This window comes from Equus przewalskii, chromosome X (assembly GCF_037783145.1).
Source record: "Equus przewalskii isolate Varuska chromosome X, EquPr2, whole genome shotgun sequence".
NCBI classification, from domain to species: domain Eukaryota; kingdom Metazoa; phylum Chordata; class Mammalia; order Perissodactyla; family Equidae; genus Equus; species Equus przewalskii.
In genome coordinates, this window is record NC_091863.1 from 12,633,098 (window position 1) to 12,656,138 (window position 23,041).

Below are 23,041 nucleotides of genomic sequence, written 5' to 3' on the forward strand. Positions count from 1 at the left end.
GAGGAAAGGGGCTGGAAAGGTGGAAACCCCATCTTTTTTTTTTTTTTTGCAGTTGAACATGTTGAAACATTCAACTTGTTGGACGTCCTGCTTGATCACTCAGGGCTATTTAATATTACTTAGGTATTTGAATACTCTTAAAAGTCACTCCTGTATAAAATTACGAAATAATATTTTTCTCATGCGATCTCATGAACTGGAAAAAGGAGAACAAAGGTTCGGTTTACATCTGAGCAAAGTGTCAAGAATTAGCTTTTGGGGGCCTGTTTCTAAGGTCAGGTATGTTCTGTCTCTGCGTGAGGGTGTTACTACTTCTCAATTACTTGTCTTTCTCTCCCTCTCTTTGTACTCTAAAAGAAAGATCCAGTACTTGCAGGACTGAAAAAAAAGCTGTGGACCGAATGTGCTCTAGGGATTGAACACTGTCACTTTGGACACTTCACTTACTCCCCGAGGGCGGGGAGCCAATCTCAGTGTTTGATTTCATAGGTCCCCAGGGGAGGACTCCAATAAAAAGCCACTGCAATTGAGGACGTAAGTTCTCTCTTATGCCACTGGGGTAAGGACAAAAAGTCTGAAGTAGGAACTGAGGTTTAATGAACTAGCACTTTAAATGACCACGGTAAGAGGTAATGACCCTTTGAGGCGGTGCTCTGGTTAATAGCTGGATATGAATAGTCATGCGTGTCTGTACTGTCTCATTTTTGTTTACTTAACCTCACGCACCTATCGTCTTTGCTCATGCTTTTCTGGGCCTCTTTTTTCCTTTTGATTTCCAATTGACTATGACATGGAATTGAAATACATGGTGAAATATTAGTTTTTGAGTTTTCATTTTAAAAAACTGGGTGAATATCTTGTGTCTGCAAAAATAACTTTTATTTCCTTAGGACCTTTAATTTTTATTTCCTCTGGGTCATTGACTTGAAAAAATATTCCTAATTCTAACTTGACTTCTGTCCTGTTTTTCAGGAAGCGGAAATGATGTTTAACTGATTGGGTTGTTTCAAAATATTGAAGGAATTAAAGGAAAAGTGCCCGTTTTGTCACTACTTGGTTACGTTAAGGGATGTAAAGTGAGAAACAATTGGAGATGGGCTTTATTGATTCCTGGTTGTTTTAACCATCTACTTAGTTACTCTTGACCTGCTCACTTGGTTGTGGCATTGTTTCATAACTTCATCCATTTGAATGGTCTCTTGAGGTCACTCTTTTCTTCTAAAGTTAATATTACAGTACATTTCTAGGGGTATCTTGAATTGTCTAAAGGTATCTATTTTTTTTTTTTTAATGATTGGCACCTGAGCTAACATCTGTTGCCAGTCTTTTTTTTTTCCTTTTCTTCTTCTCCCCAAAGCCTCCCAGTACATAATTGTATATTCTAGTTGTAGGTCTTTCTGGTTGTGCTGTGTGGGACACCACCTCAGCATGGCCTGATGAGCAGTGCCATTCCGTGCCCAGGATCCGAACTGGCGAAACCCTGGGCCAGTGAAGCAGAGCACGCAAATTAACCACTCGGCCACGGGGCCGGCCCCCTTGAATTGTCTAAAACTGTGCTAATATGATAGCCACAAGCCACATTGGGCTATTTAAAGGTTAATTAAAAATAAATAAAATTAAAAATTTCATTCCTTAGTCGTACTAACCACATGTCAGGTGTTTTAGTTTTTTAAGAAATTAGTAGACTTTTTTTTTTTAAGGAGTTTTAGGTTTACAGAAAAATTGAGCATAAATTACAGAGTTCCCATATATCCCCTCACACACACCACTTTTCCCCTATTATTTACGTCTTGCATTAGTGTTGTGTATTTGTTAGCAATTGATGAGCCAGTATTGATATATTATTATTAACTAACGTCCATAATTTACGTTAGGGTTCATTCTTGGTGGTGTACATTCTGTGGGTTTTGACAAATGTATAATGACATGTATCCACCACTACAATATCATACAGAATAGTTTCACTGCCCTACAAGCCCCCTATTCCTGCCTCCTCCTCTTCCCCCACATCATTGTCAACCACTGATCTTTTTATTGTCTCTATAGTTTTGCCATTTCCAGTATGTCTAAGGTTGATTTTCTCCTTTTTACTAGATTTTTGGTTGGGAATGTTAAAAATTATTTAACTAAATTAAACTTATTTTTAGGTCAATAAACCATTTGGAAGGATAAAGATATATAGAACCTAGGCTCAAATTAACACAATCTTATATTTACATATTACCCTGTAGTTTTTTGTTTTTGTTCTGAGGAAGATTAGCCCTGAGCTAACATCTGCCACCAATCCTCCTCTTTTTGCTGAGGAAGACTGGCCCTGAGCTAACATCCATGCCCATCTTCCTCTACTTTATATGTGGGACGCCCACCACAACATGGCTTGCCAAGCCGTGCCATGTCTGCACCCAGGATCTGAACCAGTGAACCCTGGGCCGTTGAAGTGGAACGTGTGAACTTAACCACTGCACCACCAGGCTGGCCTCATACATAGTACCCTATAGTTCTTTACGGCATGTTTGCACGTACATTAACTCTTTGAGCATCACTCGGATGGCTAGGAGAAGGCTGGGCAGCTGTCATTGCCCTCATTTACAGATGATCAACTGCTCAGTGAGGTCAAGTGATTTGCCCAAGGAGTGAGGCTGAGTCTGGAAGTCCATACCCTTTCATCTACGCTACAGTAATAAGTAGTGTGGTAGTGGGTAAATAGTATGGATTTTGGAGTCAAGACTCCTGGCTTTCTGCCACTTATTAGCTGTGCAGCCTTGGGCAAGTTTCTTGACCTTTCTAAGCCTCAGTTGCATCGTCTGTAAAGTGGGGATGATGCTGATACTTACCACATTCGGATTGTTGTGAAGAATAAGAGTTGATATGACGCATTCAGCACAATGCTGGGCATGTGGAATTTTACTTGGTTTGGAGGGGAGAATATGTGAAAGGTCCATTTCTGTTGCTTTTAGGGCGCTATTAATTTTATAAATCCATCTTCTAAGCTTTGTATTTTTTCTTCCCAGAATCTCTCTGTGATAGACATAGTGAGGAGAAATCAGGTCAGGGTGGGGCAAAAGTATGGGGTTGGAAGAAATCATTTCATTATCTTGTTTTTCTCCCTCTTTGTGGATTGGATGAGTTTCCAGTCTTCTGGCAAAGAGATTAAGTAATGACAATCAAAAGTGATCTTCTGTTTACAACAATGTCGTCTAATTCTATGGTCAAGCTTTGGTAAATTTCATTTTCACGGGGAAGCAAACAGGCAAAGCAGTAATGAGCGCAGACCAGATCCAGCACATTCCTCTAGTCATACCGCGTTTTTACATCAGAGTATGCCACGTTTATGATGTTACTGGAAGGTGTTTTATATGTTATTTTCTGTGACATTTATATTGGTCTTAACTAGAGGAGTTTTATTTAGAAATGTAGATGTCAAATCCAGATGCCGCAAAGCAGGGTGTCTGTGATTTGCTTTTGTGTGAGATTCTTCACAGAGCATTCACTATTATAGATTTCTTTTCAATACATACGCTGTTCAGATTTTATACTTTTCAGAGAGTTGTGTTTCAAAGGAAAGAAATTTGAGTCCTCACTGTTTCCTGTACTATGGTAGGCGCTTAAGATGTGCTTGGATTCTACTATCTCCTTACTTCTGAGGAGTACGTGGTAACCCCAGATATATAGATAAGGCATCTGAGGCTCAGTCCAAAAAAAAAAAAAACTTGTTTAAATAACATAGCTCAGAGTTGGTGAACTTGGCCTAGAGTTGGTGTATAATTGTGTAATTGATAGTGCAACTGATGTAACCTGCTACATGGACAGTTTCTGCTGACCTAGTAAGTTTTAACCTAATATCCCAAAGAAAGCCCTTTGCCTCTTCCTCCCCTTGCTACCCCTTCCCCTATTCTCGTTTGGTTCTAATGAGATTATTAGTAAGTTTGAGTTACTATAGCAGATGTGACAGTATTTAAAACGTGTAAAGTAGTATACAAATTTAATGCGGTGTTCATCAATATTGAGAATTAGCTGTGTTTAAAATTTTCCCAACTGGGGCATTTCCAGGAGAGGATAAAAATAGGTCATGGGACCCTTTAAAGATTTGAACTCTGTGAGTATATTTTATGATTCAATTTATTTCCTAGTTGAAATTCTCTTGGTACTTAGAACTACTTAAATTTTATTACTTGAAGGAGAAGATATATAAAATGACCAGTGTTTTCCTCCTGTGCTATCAAAATAATTTTATGAGCATTTATTGCAGGGTGTTGATTTGCATTCTGTGTTACATTTCCAAAATGTCTCCAGAACAACCCCATCATCCCCCACTTCCCACTAGGTAGTCTGCCACGAGTAATATTGCTAAACCACCACCTTTTCATTTTTCTTCCTTCTCTACTCTCAGAAAGGTCAAAGTAGAATGGTTTGGCAAGGAAGATGTGCCAGTAGCTTAGAAGCACATTTCTTTGAGGATTTTTTGGATTGACATGTGGGCCATATTAAAAGTGAGAGTGTAGGCATTTTGCATAATTTGCAAATGCTTCCTTATTTATTATTATAACAGTTCTGCTGCACGTTGACCATTTATATTCATTTTGTCTAATCTTCTTATGACTCTAGAAGGTAGGTACTGTACATTCCTAGTTTACAGATAAGGAAACTGAAAGGTCGGCCTCCCTATGGCCACCTGGGAGGGAGGCAGTGGTATATTCAAATGCCAGGCTTTTTGGGCTCCAAAGCTGTTACCCATATTCCATGTGTCTTGTGCTCTCTTAACACCTTTCTTGAGGATAGTGAATAAAAATGTGCTCCTTATTGAATGTGAGCAAAACTTGGTGGTAGGTAAAATGAGTAATAGTTTTTGCTAAATGAAAACAAATTATGAAGGGTGGGGTTGGGTCATTGGGGGTATAGGAAAGTTATTGTAATCCAGGAACCAGGAGAGTTTGGAGCCTTAGGTTTACTCCCTTTTGATTCATTCACTTAGGCCCTAGGTTGACCTTAAAATACGTGATTTAGGAGATGTGCTGCACTGTAACTCCCTGCGAGGCACCTCCAAGTGTAATTTGGATAAACTGAAAGGTCAAGGGTTTAGAGAGACCCCTTTTTTTTTTGGTGAGGAAGATTGTCCCTGAGCTAACATCTGTGCCAATCTTCCTCTGTTTTTGTATGTGGGATGCTGCCACAACTTGGCTTGATGAGTGGTGTGTAGGTCCACGCCCAGGATCTGAACCTGTGAACCCCAGGCCACCAAAGTGGAACATGTGAACTTAACCACTATGCCACCAGACCAGCCCTAGACTCTTTTTTTTTTCAGCCTCTCTTAAAGTCCTCATGTCATCATATTAACAAAGAGCTGAAGTGGTCTGTGTAAGTAGGATAAGTAAAAAGAGAAGGCTTGGTGTTTCAGAGGTGCATCATGATTGGTCCGGTGGAGTTGGCAAAGGGTGACTTCTTAGAATCGGGCCAGGGATGTTCCATTAGATAACCTATAAAAGTAGAAGACCGTTTTACATCTTAGGAGTCTGTGGCTTGAAGATGCTAATGGTGTGACCCAGCCACTGCCCCTCTGCAAAATAGGTGAGGCCCAAGCATATTTCAGTAACTTCGGGCATTAAAATCTTTGGATTTCCTGATCCTTTTGCTGCCTAGATAGGTATTTAGGCTAATACAGGTATCTCTCAGATTGTAAATAATCATTGAATTACAGTTTTTAGATCAAGAAGTGATTTTAAAAATCATGGAGTCCAGCATGCTTTAAAGAAATAGCCATGAAAGTTAAATGAAATCTAATGCCATCATCCTCATTTTAAAAGGCAAATGATGTGCACCGTCTAGTACAGATGTTAGCACCTACTACTACAAGAGAGATTATGAAGCTAAAGAAGCCGTGTCCTAGCTACACCTTTTCTAGCCCCATTTGCTCACTCTTGGCTTCTTCACCAGTGGGGGCAATCAGGTTCCCTCATCCTAACTTCAGCGCTGGTTTCTCCTCTTTTCTTCTCATCTTTCTATTGATGCCTTTGCTCCCCTGTTCTCCTACATACTGTGACAAATCTTTCTGGAGCTTTTTGCTGCTGAAAGTTAGGAGTTGGGACAACTCCTAGAACTTATCTTGCCTCTACTTTATCTTCCTCCTTAGAACTCCATCATTGCTCTAGCTTCACTCATGTATTCACTTATTAATTTTTTGGAAAACAGCTTTATTGAGGTATAATTCACATCCATACAATGCATCCACTTAAAGTATACAATTCAGTGGTTTTTAGTACATTCACAGAGTTGTGTGATCATTGTCACACTTGTTTATTTTTAATGTAACCTTGGAAGAAACATACTTTTTAGAATGTTATAGAGAAAGATAAGAATTCAGTCTCAACTTTCCAAGTCCTAGGTTCATGACTGTGGATGAATTACTTAAAATTACCTTATCTCTGAGGCTGTTTGTTTGTTATACCTGCCTATAAGATAGTTCTGAGGATTAAATGAGGAAGTATATCAAGTACTGTTGGAGAGGCTTCTGAATGAGCCAGAGCAACAAGGGCCGAGAGAAGACGGTTTATACCGGTTCTCCCTCACCACCCATGTGGGTTATACTGATTGGTACACCAATCATTTAACAAAGGGGGAAAGAGGCCAGTTTGTTAGATGTGGCTGAGCAAGAAAGAAATGGCGCTCTTCTCCCTGTCCTCCCACCTGGTCCAAGGGTATATTCCCTAGAGATGCATCTGCTTAGTTATGGGTGCCAAGATATGGACCCCTCTCAGACCATGGTTTGACTGAGCTGGCCTTCTAGTTTCTCTCTTTCCCTGTTCCACCACAACCAGGACAGCAGTTGTCAAACTTTTTGGTTTCAGGAGCTTTTCTTTATGTAGGTTATATCTAATAATATTTCCTATATTAGAAATTAAAACAAAAATTTAAAATTATTGTTCGTTGTACAAATGAACTGATGTTGTACTAGTTATCTATTGCTATGTACCAAATCACCCCAAAATTTAGTGCTTTCAACAACATGTATGATCTCACGGTTTCTGTAGGTCAGGAATCTGAGTGTGGCTTAGCTGAGTCCTCTGCTTCAGAGTCTCATGGGTGACAGTCATCTGAAGGCTTGACTGGGAAGGATTCACTTCCTAGCTCTCTAGTTGTTGGCAGGATTCAGTTCTTCGTGGGCTGTTGAACTGAGGCCTCAGTTCCTCATGAGCTGTTGGCTGGAGGCCTCCCTTGGTTCCTTGCCACATGGGCCTTTCCATGGGCATCTTAAAATGGTTGCTGGCTTCATCAGAATGGGCAAGAGAGTGCCAGCACAAGAGAGAAGGAAGTTGCAGTCTTTTGTCACATAATCATAGAAGTGACACCCCCTCACTTTTGCCAAAATCTCTCTTCATTAGAAGCCAGTCACTAGGTCCAACCCACACTCAAGGGGAGGAGATTATACAAGGTTGTGAATACCAGGAGGATCGTTGGGGGCCACATCAGAAGCTGCCTACCACACATTAACGTAATGTATTTTTTTAATTAAAAATAACTGGGTTTCCAAAGTAAAAGTTAGTGAGGCAAGTGTCATCGTTTTATGTTTTTGCAGATTTTTTAAAATTTATTTTTTATTGCAGGTTTCTTTGATGAGTTTGCAGATTTCTTTAATGATGGCTTAATAGGAGACAGCTGGATTCTAGCTGCTTCTGCAGTCACTGTAGCAGTATGCCATTTCAGTGGAAGCGTGTGAAGACAGTCTGGCCTCACACATGTATGTAGTTGGAACAGGGAAGAATATTTTAATAGCCTGTTTAGGTAGTTGTGAAAATTCTTTGATAGTATGCCAAAACTTGACAAGTAGTACTTCTTAAAAGTTAGTTACCAATGTGGGATCTGAAACCCTATTGAACTTTTTGTACTGTTACATTAAAATTTGTTGGTCCATTTTGCACATTGAATGGGTGTTTTTCCCAACGAATCATTTTGTAACATCATCCATTAGTCATTTAGAAAATATTGGTTTACCAAATTTTGTTGATCTTCCAAATGTTAACACATTTTGTTATACAATATTAAAATCACATTAGTTAGTATCACCACTGATCTCATGTGAAAAGTCTTTTCAAGTATTGGGAAACCATCAAGCTCATGGTGGCAGATAGTTTTCAAAAATTCTAAATTTTGCTTGAAAACTCAAATTTTATCATTGGCAACAAAGACTGTCAGTTTGCCTTGAAGTGACAGCCTCACTTCATGTATTTTGGAGAAAATGTCTGCTAAGTACCCAAGTCTGAGTAAACAACCATAGTTTGTCTTTTAAGAAAAGAAAAAAAAATGAAACAAAACAAAAAGAAGATGATCCATGAAAAAAGCTGCTAGTTGAGCTTATAGTTCAAACAGTTGCGTTACTGCTTTTCCTCAAGATCACCATCATACTAGGGGTGCAGGAGAAGTGTTCTATGTGTACTTTCTGTGTCTTCACACAGAATTCAAAAGATGTGTACTCAAGGGTTGAAATTTAATAAAAATAATTTTGATTGCTTCCTCAGGGTATTTTTAAGTAAAAATCCTTGCCCCCCTCATACCTGGTGGTGAAGGAAACTGTGACTCCCAGTATAGTGTGGTGCCACTGCCTTGATTTGTTCTAAGGAGCCAGCAGTGTTGCTCATTACTGCTTTTGCACCATCAGTGCAAAATATCAACACCAAAAAAGACGAATAACTTCTCAGTATTATTGTGAAAATAGTTTTTTGAGCTTCCGGACTACCTAGAGGGGTCCACAGACTGTACTTTGAGAATCACTGCCCTCGGGTTTTACCAGAAGTGGGGGCTGCTTTTCCTTGTTTCGTCTTTCCCAAGACCATTCTCTCAAAAGAATAGGCTTATTTTTCATGAGCCTGTTCCTAAAATTTGTTCTTAGGAATGTGGCATCCCAATTATTATTGACTCAACTGCTTTAATGCTAATGGAGAAATTCAGTAATCCTACCAACCAGAATATTTTTACAGTTAATTCCTGATGACTGGTATAAAGTTAGGTTTTAGTTGCTAAAGGCTTGAAGAACAGTCTAAACCAAAATTTTTCATCATGATTCTTTTTTTTTAATGTGTGTGAGATACAATATAAATAACAGGGGCTGGCCCGGTAGCACAGCGGTTAAGTGCGCACGTTCCGCTTCGGCTGCCCGGGGTTCGCTGGTTCAGATCCCGGGTGTGGACATGGCAACGGTTGGCAAGCCATGCTGTGGTAGGCGTCCCACATAGAAAGTAGAGGAAGATGGGCACGGATGTTAGCTCAGGGCCAGTTTTCCTCAGCAAAAAGAGGAGAATTGGCAGCAGTTAGCTCAGGGCTAATCTTCCTCAAAAAAAAAGAAAAAATTACCATTTTAACCATTTTTAGGTGTAAAGTTGAGTGGCATTAAGTACATTAACAGTGTTGTTCAACCATCACCACCATACATCTCCAGAACTTTTTCATCTTCCCACACTGAAACTCTGTACTCCATTCTTCCTGCCCCCAACCCCTGGCAGCCACCATTCTCTTTTCTTTGTCTGTGAATTTCACTACTCTAGGTATTTCATATAAGGGGAATCATACAATGTTTGTCCTTTTGTGTCTGACTTTCAATTAACATATCTTCACATTATAGCATGTGTCAGAATTTCCTCCCTTTTTATGTCCGAATAATATTGCAGTGTGTGTATGTATGTACCACATTTTGTTTATCCGTTCATCCGTCAGTGGCTATTTGAGTATTCATCATGATTCTTAACTTTAAATGTGATTCTTTAGGACAATCCGCCATAGAAACATTACCTCCATACCAGGCACAATAAATGTAGGTCTCAAGTAATAGCCTTTTCCCCCCTCGCACTTCCTACTTTGCTCCTTAGTTTATCTATATAATGGAGTAATATTCTCACTGTCTTAGAATCTTAAGGCTAAAGGAAATAATGTGCTTAAAATGTTGAGCACATAGCAATTAGTAAATGTTAATTTTTTTCCTTCCTCCCTTCACTCAGAACTTAACCTTATATGCACTGTGTTAACTGTCTTTTGTATATTCCATATATCTCAAACAGTTGGCTTAGATAGTGACCATCTGATTCCATTTGAGAATAATTATCCACGATTGAACCTTTTTTTTGAAAACTGGTAAAGTGATTTGTCAGATGTCCTAGCCATAGTTGTAAATTGGGGCCAAGTTTAAATGAGATATTTCGATTTTCAGAATTGTTTTAAGAAGAAAATAAATGAGAACTGCTACAAAAGTTCACACTTAGTAGATCCTACTTCTGTTATAATCCGCTAGAAGACATGAGTGTAAAGATGTGGGGGGACAGACCCAGAAGTCCATAGAGCAGGGTGAAGGAAAGAGATGACGTGGAATGTGATACAGACTCCTGCGATCTTCATACTCTGAGCTTGGGGTAGCAGTGGCATAATGAACACATATAATTCTGTGATATTAACCCCAAATTAACTTGATTAAAATTAAATTAACTAATCAACTTCCAAGGTCTTTTTTAAAAAATGAAAATACTCCATTCACATAATTAAAAAATGAAAATAGAACTAAAAAGTATAAAATGAAAAAATAAGCCTTCCTTCATTTCCAACTTCTAGGTCCACACTCTAGAGGTAATCATGATGAACAATTTGGGGGATACCTTACAGAAAAATTTATCTGTATCATGGCTTATATATGAATACGTTTTTAAATTTATACTGGCATATTCATCCTGCACCAGATGTTTCTTTTTCACTACTTAATTATACCTTGGACATCTGTCCATATTGACATGGATCTACCTTATTCTTTTGAATAGCTGCATAGTTTTACCTTGTGTGGATGACCGTTATTTATTTAACCTGTTCCTTATTGGTAGACATATAGGTGATTTTGCATGGTAACAAGAAGTGGTTTGCTGAATAGCTTTTTCCCTTGAGTGAGGCTAGCTGTGGAATAAACTAGTGGTGGAATTCACTGGGTGAAAGTGAATGTGCATTCAGATATTGGTAGATAGTGCTGAATACCTCTACAAAACCGGTAGGACTCTGCCAATTTAGACAGCCCAGGACTGTGTCCTGAGGGACCTGTTTGCCCATACCAAGGTTTGTTTTGCTTTTTCAAATCATCCTTTTGAATCTGGTACGTAAAAGATGGTGCCTTGCTTTGATTTGCATTTTTATTTGTATTTCTTTAATTATGAATGAGGTTGAATGTGTTTTTTGTATGCTGGGCATTTTTAGTTCTCTGTGATCTGCTTGTTCACAAACCCTTGAAAACTGGATCTCTGACTCATTTGAAGCCCTAACAAATCTTGACTAGTTGGAAGCTTTCCATTGTTATTTGGTAAATTGATTTTCCTCTCCTTTAAAAAATAAAATATCTTCTGAATTTTTTTATTTCCTTAGAAAGGCCTTTTCCCATGCCAAAGTTATGAAAGAATTTTACTTAGGACTTCTTCTAATTCTTTGTGGTTTTCATTTTTCATGTTTCAGTCTTGGTACATCTGGAGATAGGATATGACTCCCCCTCCCCCATATGGCTTGGGCGATATCTCAAATCGTTTATTTCCTTTACTAATTTGAAATGACACCATTTTTAATGTAGTAAATTTCCATATATGGGTTGTGTGGTCTGTTTTTGAAGACGGTGCTATATAATTAGGAAGCCTCAGACAAGTATTTCATGCCTGAAATGAAAATAAGGTCTCACCTTTGGGAGTTTATATTTTGAGATATTAAGAATTTATTGTCTTAAAGAATATAGGCATATTGTAGAGACACATACAACAGAATCTAATTATATACTAGTGTACAGTAATGTATCATTTTATCTGTCAAAAATAAAAACCCTTTCATTTCATTCCTTTGTTCTAACATAGTAAAACAGACTACTATTTAAGGAGGCATCGAGTTATGTAATACATATTTTAAAGACTTTAGTTCAAGACGGTTAAAACCGACTTTTGAGATGAATGATTGCTAAAGTATTAGCTGTGTGGAAAACTTTGCTATCCAAAGTAATTCTTTGAAAGATTAAAATATCCTTAGTACATAAACTGTTTTAAGTGGCTTGTATAAACCTAAAGTCACTTTTCTAATTTATTTTTATTTTTTTAAGTTGACAACACAACATATTTATTAAAATTTGATAGTGCAGCATCACAAAGAATTTCAAAACCAATCTGCTTCAGGCCAGATATCTCATTTCTAGTGGATAGTTACAAGAATGGTCTCTATGTGCTTCTCCTGGGACTGTGAAATGTCATTTCTAAGTTGCAAAGTGAGTGTTCTGTACTCTTAACGTTACTCACAAGATTTATCCATAGACAGTGTTACTGGAATAGAGTATATCAATAAATTACATTTTGTTTTTTAAACACAAAAGCACAGGAAAATGAAACCAACTGTGTTTCTAAAAAGTGATGGAGCTTTGGCCAAAGATTGTCATTCCTATGGCTTCATTACTTATAAGAAAGTGGAGAAGGAACAAACATTTATCAAGCATCTCCTATGTGTCAAACACTATCAGATGTTTTACGTAAAGTTTTTAACACTTTTTAAAAGTACAACATAAATACAAAAAAGTAGTGTTTGTAGAGCTTGATTAATTTTTAAAAAGTGAAACAGAGCTGTGATTCACTTTTTTTTTTTTTTTTTGAGTGAGGAAGATTGGCCCTGACCTAACACCCGTTGCCAACCTTCCTCTTTTTGCTTGAGGAAGATTGTCCCTGAGCTAACATCCATGCCAGTCTTCCTCTGTTTTGTATGTGGGATGCCACCACAACATGGCTTGATGAGCGAGCAGTGTATAGGTCCACACCTGGGATCCTAACCTGTGAACCCCAGGCCACCAAAGTGGAGTGTGCGAACTTAACCACTACACCACACCACCAGGCTGGCCCCTGTGATTCACTTTTTAAAAGCTCTCAGTCGAGAAGCAGAGAGTAACCCTAAACATCACTCTCTTTCTAATTCAGAAGTGTACCTCGTATCCCCTTCTAGTCACTGCTTCTCGAAGGGTAGCCTCCTGACACCACAGGTAAATCTTCACTGTTCTTAAAATTTATATAAGAGGGAAAAAAAAATTTATATAAGAGGGATCACACAGTATGTATTCTTTTGTGTTTGTCCTTTTTTCTTTAATTGTGAGCTTTTGGTAAAATTTTATGCAGGTCATTTCTGTAATTATATAATCTCCCATTAGTGACTATATTATGATTGATTTATTCTGCAGTTCATGAGCATCTGGTTAATTTCCGGTTTCCGACCATCATAAAGAGTGCTATTATAAATACTCTTATATCTATGTTATTGTGAATATGTATACATTTCTGATGACTATACACTAGGAGTTTAATTGCAGGGTTCTAAGATATGAATATATTCGGTTTTAGTAGATACTCCCAAACTGTATTCAGAGGGTCTTTCCTTTACATTCCCAGCAGGACAGTATGAGAGTCTCTTGCATATATATATATCATGTTTTACCAGCATCCCTGAGGTGAGTAATTTCATCAGTATCGTATACAAATAGAAAATTAGTCCTGGAACGCTTTGTGACTCACTCAAAGTCATGCAACTAGTAACACGCTGGTGAGCACAACTACAACTTTCTGATGCTAAGGCTGTGTTTCGTATTATATGAATAATGTAATTACAGAATCAAGAATCATCAGGGAATGTTAAGCCCATTAAATAAAGGATTATTGAAAAATAGGAAATGGGTAAGATGTCAAACTATCTTTGTGTGGATTACTAGTTTTCTTTTGGTGAGGTTCACCCTGAGCTAGCATCTGTTGTCAGTCTTCCTCTTTTTTTTTTTTTTTGCTTCAAGAAGATTGTCCCTGAGCTAACATCTGTGCCAATCCTCCTCTATTTTGTATGTGGGATGCCACCACAGCATGGCTGGTGAGTGGAGTAGGTCCACGCCTGGGATCCAAACCTGCAAACCCAGGCCGCTGAAGCAGAGTACACGGAACTTTTAACCACTTGGTCATGGGGTCGGCCCCACTAGCACTTTTTTTGGTGGGAGGAGGACTGTGTTTACAAGGCAATGATTTGGCAGTAACTACCTTAACCAGGTGATCAGTCCTAGCATCAGTGATAGTGGGGGCTGTAACATTATGTGTATCCTGGTTCCTCATGCGATGTAATATGTAGAATACAACATCTCACCTATGCAGGAACTCACCAAGGATGTTTACCCTGAATCTAATCAAGGTTTTAAAAACAATCAGACAAATCCAAAATGTGGAAAAGTCCACAGAAAACTGGCGTGATCACTTGAAAGTGTCAGTGTAATATAAACATGTATTTTTTTTAAATGGTGAGACTGTTCTAGACTAAAAGAAGTTCATGTTCCTAAAAACAAAATGGAATATGTGAAACTCGTCTGGATCCCTTTATAAAGCTGATAGTAGACAAAGAAATCAGTACAGTGAGAAAAATTTATACAGTAAATTGATTATCACTTTTCTAATTTAAAAAACACATAAACCTTCCAATTCCATCTACCTATTTAAAAATAATAATAAAAACACATGATAATGTAATTTTTTTTTTTTTTAAAGATTTTATTTTTTCCCCTTTTTCTCCCCAAAGCCCCCCGGTACATAGTTGTATATTCTTTGTTGTGGGTCCTTCTAGTTGTGGCATGTGGGACGCTGCCTCAGCGTGGTCTGATGAGCAGTGCCATGTCCGCGCCCAGGATTCGAACCAACGAAACACTGGGCCGCCTGCAGCGGAGCGCGCGAACTTAACCACTCGGCCACGGGGCCAGCCCCCATGATAATGTAATTTTTATAATAGGTTTGTAAAATTTGTGTTTGGAAATGTAAAGGCCCCTCAAAATACTGGAAACATTTAGGAGGGAAGTTCATATTTAAAAAACCAAATAAGGCCGCTAGCTGATGTCCTGAGAGAGCCAGTGTGTCTTCGGTGTCTTTCAGTCTTTCCCCGGGCCTTTCCACCTTTGCTGGTCCCCACTGGCCCAGGCATGCATGCACTCTTGTCCTCACATTCCTGTTTGGTAGTTGACAACTCTTAGGGTAAATTATTAGAAACATAGAGTTGAACAGATTTTTAGAGATAGTTTATCCTAAGACACAAAAAGTTAAAAAAAAACCCAAAAACCTCAGGGCCTTAAATAAGCAGTTAAAATTGTTTATAAAGGCATCCCTAACCCCAAATTAGTCCTGTCTCACCTCCCTAAATTCCGGAGTTATCACTGCTAAAAATTCTACAGCTCTTTCCCAGTGTTTTCCTAAATTCATACTAGTATATATAGCATGCTATGTATTTTTAGACATTTAATTTCTTAGACTTATTTTGTAACTGCATGAGAGATCGGTTTGACTTTGAACTTTGATTTTCCAAGGCTGATGTACGTAGTGAGAGGAATGGTGTAATGGAGAGAACATAGGCTCTTGAGTTTGACAGACCTGGTTTTGGATTTTGCCGTCCCCTTTTACTGACTTGAATATGATGTTGGGCAAGATACTTCACCTCACTAAGTCTCCTTTTCCTTATCTGGGAACAGTAAGACTCAGCTCCTGGTGGGGTGGGGAAGGTTAAATGGGGTAGCGAGGCTTGTAGGTTCTGAAGGTTCCCTTTACCTACTTGGTAAGTTTCTCCAAGACTCTTTAGGAATCCGAGGCAAGCTAACGATCTCCCCGGGAAAATGCATAAATGTGCACCTTTCCTGCCTGCTGCCTCTGAAGGGCCACCCTAGCCCTCAATGGCAAGGATGAGTGATTTGTGCTCTCTGCGCATGCCTGGCGCTGGTTGAAGGCATTCAAGCTCATTTAAGCAGATGGTAGTTGAAATAATTAGGAAGTGAATGTGGGTGTTGGCTTTTTTGTTTTTTATTTAGACCAGTCTTAGTAAAAGAACAACCATTACTAAAAACATTTAAGCTCTTTAAACAAACTTAGCCAAAGAAATATGGTTCTTTAGCTTCAACAATATTTGAAAGAGCACAAGTGAAAGTTTTAAACTTTAAAATTATTGTTCTCTTTATTCAGAGTGGAAGGGAAAGAAACTTAATTTTTTTCTTTAGGCTTTTAATTCCCATGTGATCTCAGTTTCAAATGTATTGATCCAAAAAGCTATTACAAGTAGTATATGAATACAGAGTATTCATGTTTGTTTGCAAAAATTGTATAATAGTTATTCCTTGCTCCTACAATTGATTGATGATAAACTGGTGGCTGTCCATTTTGAAAGCATCTCTTCTTCAATTAAGGAGTCATCTTAGCTCCAAGTATTGACAGTGGAAGGAAGATTGAGAAATGTATCCTTTAACAGGAGGGGAGTGGCTGGGGTGGAGGATTGGTGGGGCTTAAGGCTCTAGTAAACACTGTTGTGGCCAAATGACCCTCTCTCTAGTGTCTTTCAAGCGACACGTGCTGATCATGACCATAGACTGATAAAATGAGAATGTGATAGCTTTTTTTTTTTGCTTGAGAAAGATTGTCACTGAGCTACGATCTGTGCCAGTCTTCCACTCCTTTACATGTGGGATGCCACCACGGCATGGCTTGATGAGTGGTTTGTAGGTCCACACCCGGGATCCAAACCTGTGAACCCCAGGCTGCCGAAGAGGAGTACGTGAACTTAACCACTACACCACCGGGCTGGCCCCTATGATAGCTTTTTTTAATATGATTTTCTTCAGGGGCAGGTTCAGATAGAAATTCATCTTAAAACTGCTTATTGTTGGTTTCATTTTCATTTGAGATTGGAATTTAAATAAACATTTCCTCCTCTTGTTTTTCCTAATAATGACAAGTAGTCTATTAGAGAACTCCATTCATCTTAATATTTGAAAAAAACAGCAAACTGTTATGAGGGTAACTCATGATCCCTAATCGCAAGGTAAATACAGGCATGCTGTCAAAGCCCAGTGTCCTTCCTCTCCTGTCCCCATTCACCCAGTTTCCCTCCATTAATACATTTCTTTGTATCGTTCCAGAGATTATTATATATGTTTACTGCTCATAAACTTATACAGCCCCCCCACACCACACCCCAAATTGTGGCATATGGTTCATACTATAGGGGATTTTTCTTTTTCTGTTTTCAACCTAACTTACAGATCAGTAATTATACAACTACCTCTATAGGACTCCATTTTAAGGCTATACCACAATTTTTCCAGTCTATTATTATTATTATTATTTTTTAAAGGTTTTATTGTTCCTTTTTCCCCCAAAGCCCCCCGGTACATAGTTGCATATTCTAGTTGAGGGTCCTTCTAGTTGTGGCATGCGGGATGCCGCCTAAGCATGGCCTGATGAGTGGCGCCATGTCCGCACCCAGGATTCGAACCGGTGAAACCCTGGGCCGCCGAAGTGGAGTGCTTGAACTTAACCATTCAGCCCTGGGGCTGGCCCCACTCTCCAGTTTATTATTAATTGACATTAATCAATTATGTAATTCTGATTTTTTATTACTATAAATAATACTGTATAAATATCCTATGTATATTATTTCACATGTGTACTGGTTTATCTGAAGGAAAAATTAATAAGAAATGAATTTATTGGGTTGAAGCATATGTGGCATGATGATTTTTTCCAACATTTTATTATGAAAATTTTCAAACACACAGTAAAGTTGGAAGAATTTGATACTGACCATCCATATGGCCATCACCTAGGTTCTACCATTGACAGTTTACTATCCTTGCTTTTTCACATGGCTGTCCATCTGTCTCTTCAGCCACGAAGCCGTGTTAAGCGTGTACTTGCTGAGTTTTAACAAATGCATGCAGCTCTGTAACCCAAACCTCCATCAAGATATAGAGCATTCTCATCACCCCAGAATGTCCCCTCGTGCTCCTTCCCAGACACTCCCCACCCTGAATTAGACTCCTTAGTGGTTAAACCAATTTATCCCCAACCAGGAATGCTTGAGAGCACACCACACCCTCTCCCACACTGTGTGGTCAATGTTTTTGATGTGAAAAATGGTATCTGTTTAAATTGCATTTCTCTTATTGTGAGTAAAGTTAAGTGTATGTTTATGAACCATTTGTATTTCCTTTTCTGTGAGTTGTTCATATTGTTTGTCCATTTTTTTTTAAAGATTTCATTTTTCTCCCCAAAGCCCCCCGGTACATAGTTGTGTATTTTTAGTCATGGGTCCTTCTAGTTGTGGCATGTGGGATGTCGCCTCAGCATGGCTTGATGAGCGGTGCCGTGTCCGCGCCCAGGATTCAAACAGGTGAAACCCTGGGCTGCCAAAGCGGAGCGCACGAACTTAACCAGTCGGCCACGGGGTTGGCCCCTCGTTTGCCCATTTTTGTTGGGTTGTAGTCTTAACATTATTTCATTTGACTATCCTTTTGTGTTAAGTAAACGATTAATTTTTATCCATGACTGCCTAGAATTTTTAATAAAATTTACATATGTCCTGTGATGCTTCCACTGTTCTCTTATTAGTGCAAGTAGTTTTCTTTTTGACTTTTTTTTTTAATTCCAGGAGTAATAAAAGTTCACTGTACTAAAACTAGAAAATATAGTGAAGCAAAAAGAAACACCACCTATGAGTACACCATTTAAAAATAATCATTATTAGTATCTAGATGTATTTCCCCTCCCAATACTTTCTATTGTATGAGTGTGTATATATACATACATACATATACCCACACGTGTGTGTGGGTATAAAATACATGGTGCATGCTGTTTTGTGATTTGCTTTTATACATACTATTTTGGGAGCATCTCTCCCATTGGTAAATAGACTTCTGTAAGATGGTTGGACCAAGACAAGGATGTTTGTATGGTAGACAAAGGGTAGTCCTGAAGCAGTGTATCATTGTGGTTAAGAGCATGGACATGGAAGCTAGACTGCCAGGGTTCAAATCTTTGCCCTGCAATTTACTAACTGTGACCTTAGGCAAGATAGTTAACTTCACAATGCCACAGTTTGCTCATCTGTAAAATAGAGATAATAATAGTACCTATCTTCTGACATTATTGTGAGGATTAAATTAGTTAATATAGGAAAGTGCTTACAGTAGTGCCTGGATGTAGTATTTGCTGTATAAGTGTTTGCTGCTGCTACTATTGTTTATACAAGAGGTTGTACTCAAGAAAAGGCATCCAGAATGGGTATTGGAGAGGGCAGAGTAGGAAGTTGTATTGGCCATATGATATAGAATTCTCTGCTTAAGGAGATGAGGGCCAAGAAATCATTTACAATTTAAATAAAGTTGTTGGCCTAAGAATTTGCTCCGTATCAAATAGCCCAGTGCAGAACCTCAAGTAGGTTCTTGAAGGAATAGTCCTTATAGTAGAAAAATTGGCACTGCTATTTCAAGAGTATTTGTAGACTAGGGTTTGAATCAAGCCCAACTAGGACTGGCTCATTCATAAAGAAAAAGATTTTGTGGAGTCAGCAGAAGTTTTTCATTAGCAAATGTGAAAAATAAATCAGATTAGTTGCACAGGAGATAAGGGAAATGTAACACTGTCTTGCTTCTAACGATAAAATAATACTAGTGGTGTTTTTCTCTAACTTGTGTAGTAATGCTTAGGTACTTCCCATGGCTTGTTTTCAGCAGCCATTTTGGCCCCGTGTGTTCTCCATCGATTGTCATTTGAGTACTTTTTATGCGTAAGCTGTTGCTATCTAGGAGGATATACATACCAAATAAGTGATAATATAATATATGTGACAGGAGTTTAGAGGTGAAAGGAGTGTCTGGAAAGAAAAAATAAGTATTAACTAAAAATAGAGAGTGATGAAATAAAATTAGAAGGACAACATGGGATGTGATGATTATGCCCTATACAGATTAACATCCTGGTTTATGTTGAGTGCCACCACTATTATTTTGAGGTGAACGTTTTGGCTTTCTCAAGTCTTTAAACTGTCTTTTTTCTGTCAATGATAGTTTTAATTGACCTATATGCCTTTAATGTGAAAGCCCAGAGTACTTTTAATTAAATCTCCTATGACATTTTGAAATAGGTGAATATATTGGACCTTTTGTCTAAAATGGAGAGAATGAAGAACAGTAATAGGAGAAAATACTGGCAAATCATATGTCTGATAAGCGACTTGTATCTAGTTTAGGTAGAACTCTTGCAACTTAATAAAATAACAAATAGCCTAATTAAAAAATGGGCAAAGATCTGAATAAACAGTGCTCCAAAGGAGGTATGCAGATGGCCAATAAGCACCTGAAAGGATTCTCATCACTGATCCTTAGATGAGACACCTTCACACCAACTAAGATGGCTTTAATCAAAAGGACAGACAGTAACAAATGTTGATGAGGATATGGAGAAATTAGAACCCTCATACACTGCTGGTGGGAATGTAAAAAGGTGCGTTCACCTAGAAAAAGTGTAGCATTTCCTCAAAAGTTTAAACATAGAGTGACCATATGACCCAGCAGTTCTGCTCCTAGGTATATATTCTGGAGAAATGTAAACATTTGTCCCCACAAAGACTCGTACATGAATGATCATAACAGGATTATTTGTAATAGCCAAAAGTTGGCAATAATCCAGATGTCCGTCAACTGATGAATGGATAAATAAAATGTGGTATATCCATACCATGTAATATTATTTGGCAATAAAAAGAAACGAAGTACTGATACATACTCCCAACATGGATGAACTTTGCATTATGCTATGTGAAAGAAGCCAAACACAAAAGGTCACATATGGTGTGATTCTGTTTATATGAAATGTCCAGATAACCACATCTATAGAAGCAGAAAGTACATTAGTTGCCTAGGGCTGGGGGTAATGAGAGAATTAGGGGTTTATAGCTAAAGAGTACTGGGTTTCTTTATGAGGTGACGAAAGTGTTCTAAAATTGATTGTGGTGATGGTTGCACAACTCCGTGAATACACTAAAAACAAGTGAATTGTACACTTTAAATTGGTGAATTGTATGGTATGTGAGTTACTATCTCAATTAAAGCTGTTACCAAAAAATGACTAATAGAATGGAGAAACTAGAAATTAGCCACTTCTATTCCTCAGGTAGATTTCTTATTGAAATTGGTCTTAAGAGAGGCCTCAGGTTTTTCTTGATGAGAATTATTTATGCTCCCCCTTCTTCCAACAAATTGCTTGCTCGTTATATTTTTGATGTGGCTCGACACCACGTTTTCTGGTATTATGTGAGTTTTATTATTCGCTTCTGAGAAATTCTGTTATGTGTTAGAGATAAGCAATCTTCCGTTTTAATTATATTTTAATAGACTTTCATTAGTACTTAAAGCCAACATTGTGATTTTGTAGCCCTATTTTTATACTAATGGTTTTCAGGGAATAGGTTTAAAAATGATTTTTTAAAAATTTGGGAAGATGATATTAATAGTACTCATTTTTTTCCTGTATTGCTTTTGTGTAAAAGGGTCTCTGTTAACATTATCCATGTGCCCAGCTAGGATATGGCATTTTAATATTTGATACAAAGTAGAGGTGGAACTAGCAGTTATATGTATAATGTAGTGTTAAAATGGTCACTTTGCATTTGGTTTGATATTAATACTTCTGTAGTATGTTATTTAGGCATATTAGTGACTTCAGGATGTGTCTGCAGTAATGAAATTTAACAAAAGACGTTTCCTAAAACTTCATCATGAATTTTGTAAACTTAATGCTTATGGACTCCACTTGAGAAGCGCTGCTCTATGGAATGTGCATTACACATGGAAGTGCACTTTTAAAATTTTTTGAAAGAATTTAAAAGTCTTTCGGTATTACTTTTTTTTAAAAAATCTGAATTAGCCTTAGAATGTGGCATCAAACCATAACTCTGAAAATAGCCCATTTCCCCTTACTGCATTAATTTTTTTAAGAAATGAAAGTATTGCATGCACATTATTTTAAAAGTATCATGAAAAGCAGCCTATCTCTATTCTCTCTCCCCAGAGGGAAATACTTCTGTTTTGGTTCTTCATAATTGAATAATGTGTAAATTGCAACTTTTAAAATAAAACCTTATTGAAGTAAAGCATACAGTCAGAAAAGTATACAAATCATAAATGTTTAGGCTTAGTGAATTTTCAAAAAGTGAACATCTATGTTACCCCATCTAGATCAAGAAATAGAATATTACCAAGCATCCCAGAAGGCCCTACCCCCAACAGTAACCACTTTCTTGATTTCCGGTATCATCGATTAGCTTTGCCTGGTGTTTAAAATTTTTTACTAAAGTATAGTTGACATACAATATTATATTAATTTCAGGTGTGCAACATGGTGATTCTACATTTATATACATTATGAAATGATCACCACCACAAGTCTAGTAGCCATCTGTCACCATGCAAAGTTATTGCAGTCTTATTGACTATTCCCTATGCTGGATGTGACATTCCGGCGACTTATTTATTTTATAACCGGAAGTTTGTACCTCTGAATCCCCTTGCCCTCATTTTGAGCTTTGCCTGTTTTTGAACTTTATATATACGTGGTTTCCTACAGTATGTATTCTTCTGGCACTTTCCTTACAACATTCTGCCTATGGGACTCGTGTGTTGCCGCATCTAGCAGTAGTTCATTCTCATTGCTGAGTGGTATATGAGCAGACTACAATGTGTTCATTCTTCTGTTATTAGAAATTTGGGTTGATTCCATTTTGGGGCAATTAGAAATAGCACTGCTTTAAACATTCTTGGCCTTTGGCTGCACATAGGTACATACTTGGGTAAAATCCTAGGAGTAGAATTAACTGGGTTGGAAGGTATCCATATTGCCAGAGGTTTTTAAAGTGGCTGTACCAATTTGTTCTTCCAAAAGCACGGTACTTGATTTATCGACATTAGACTATAAAAGATATGGATTGGGGCCAGCCCAGTGGCGCAGCGGTTAAGTTCGCACGTTCCACTTTGGTGGCCCGGGGTTCGCCGGTTCGGATCCCGGGTACGGACATGGCACCACATGGCAAAGCCATGCTGTGGTAGGTGTCCCACATATAAAGTAGAAGAAGATGGGCATGGCTGTTAACTCAGGGCCAGTCTTCCTCAGCAAAAAGAGGAGGACTGGCAGTAGTTAGCTCAGGGCTAATCTCCCTCAAAAAGAAAAAAAGAAAG

General features: G+C 38.1%; 1 protein-coding gene across 2 annotated transcripts in view; it reads left to right on the plus strand.

The window, feature by feature from the left end:
• The window catches only part of TXLNG (taxilin gamma), a 52,481-nt gene that overhangs the window by 1,393 nt on the left and 28,047 nt on the right, over positions 1-23,041 (plus strand). The window contains exon 1 of one of the 2 annotated variants that reach the window (XM_070604167.1): positions 358-534. The exons of the other annotated variant lie outside the window; for it this stretch is intronic. The gene's annotated coding sequence lies outside the window, so the exon portion shown is untranslated. Of the gene's footprint in view, positions 1-357; positions 535-23,041 lie in introns of those variants that run through there. 2 annotated transcript variants of the gene reach the window in all.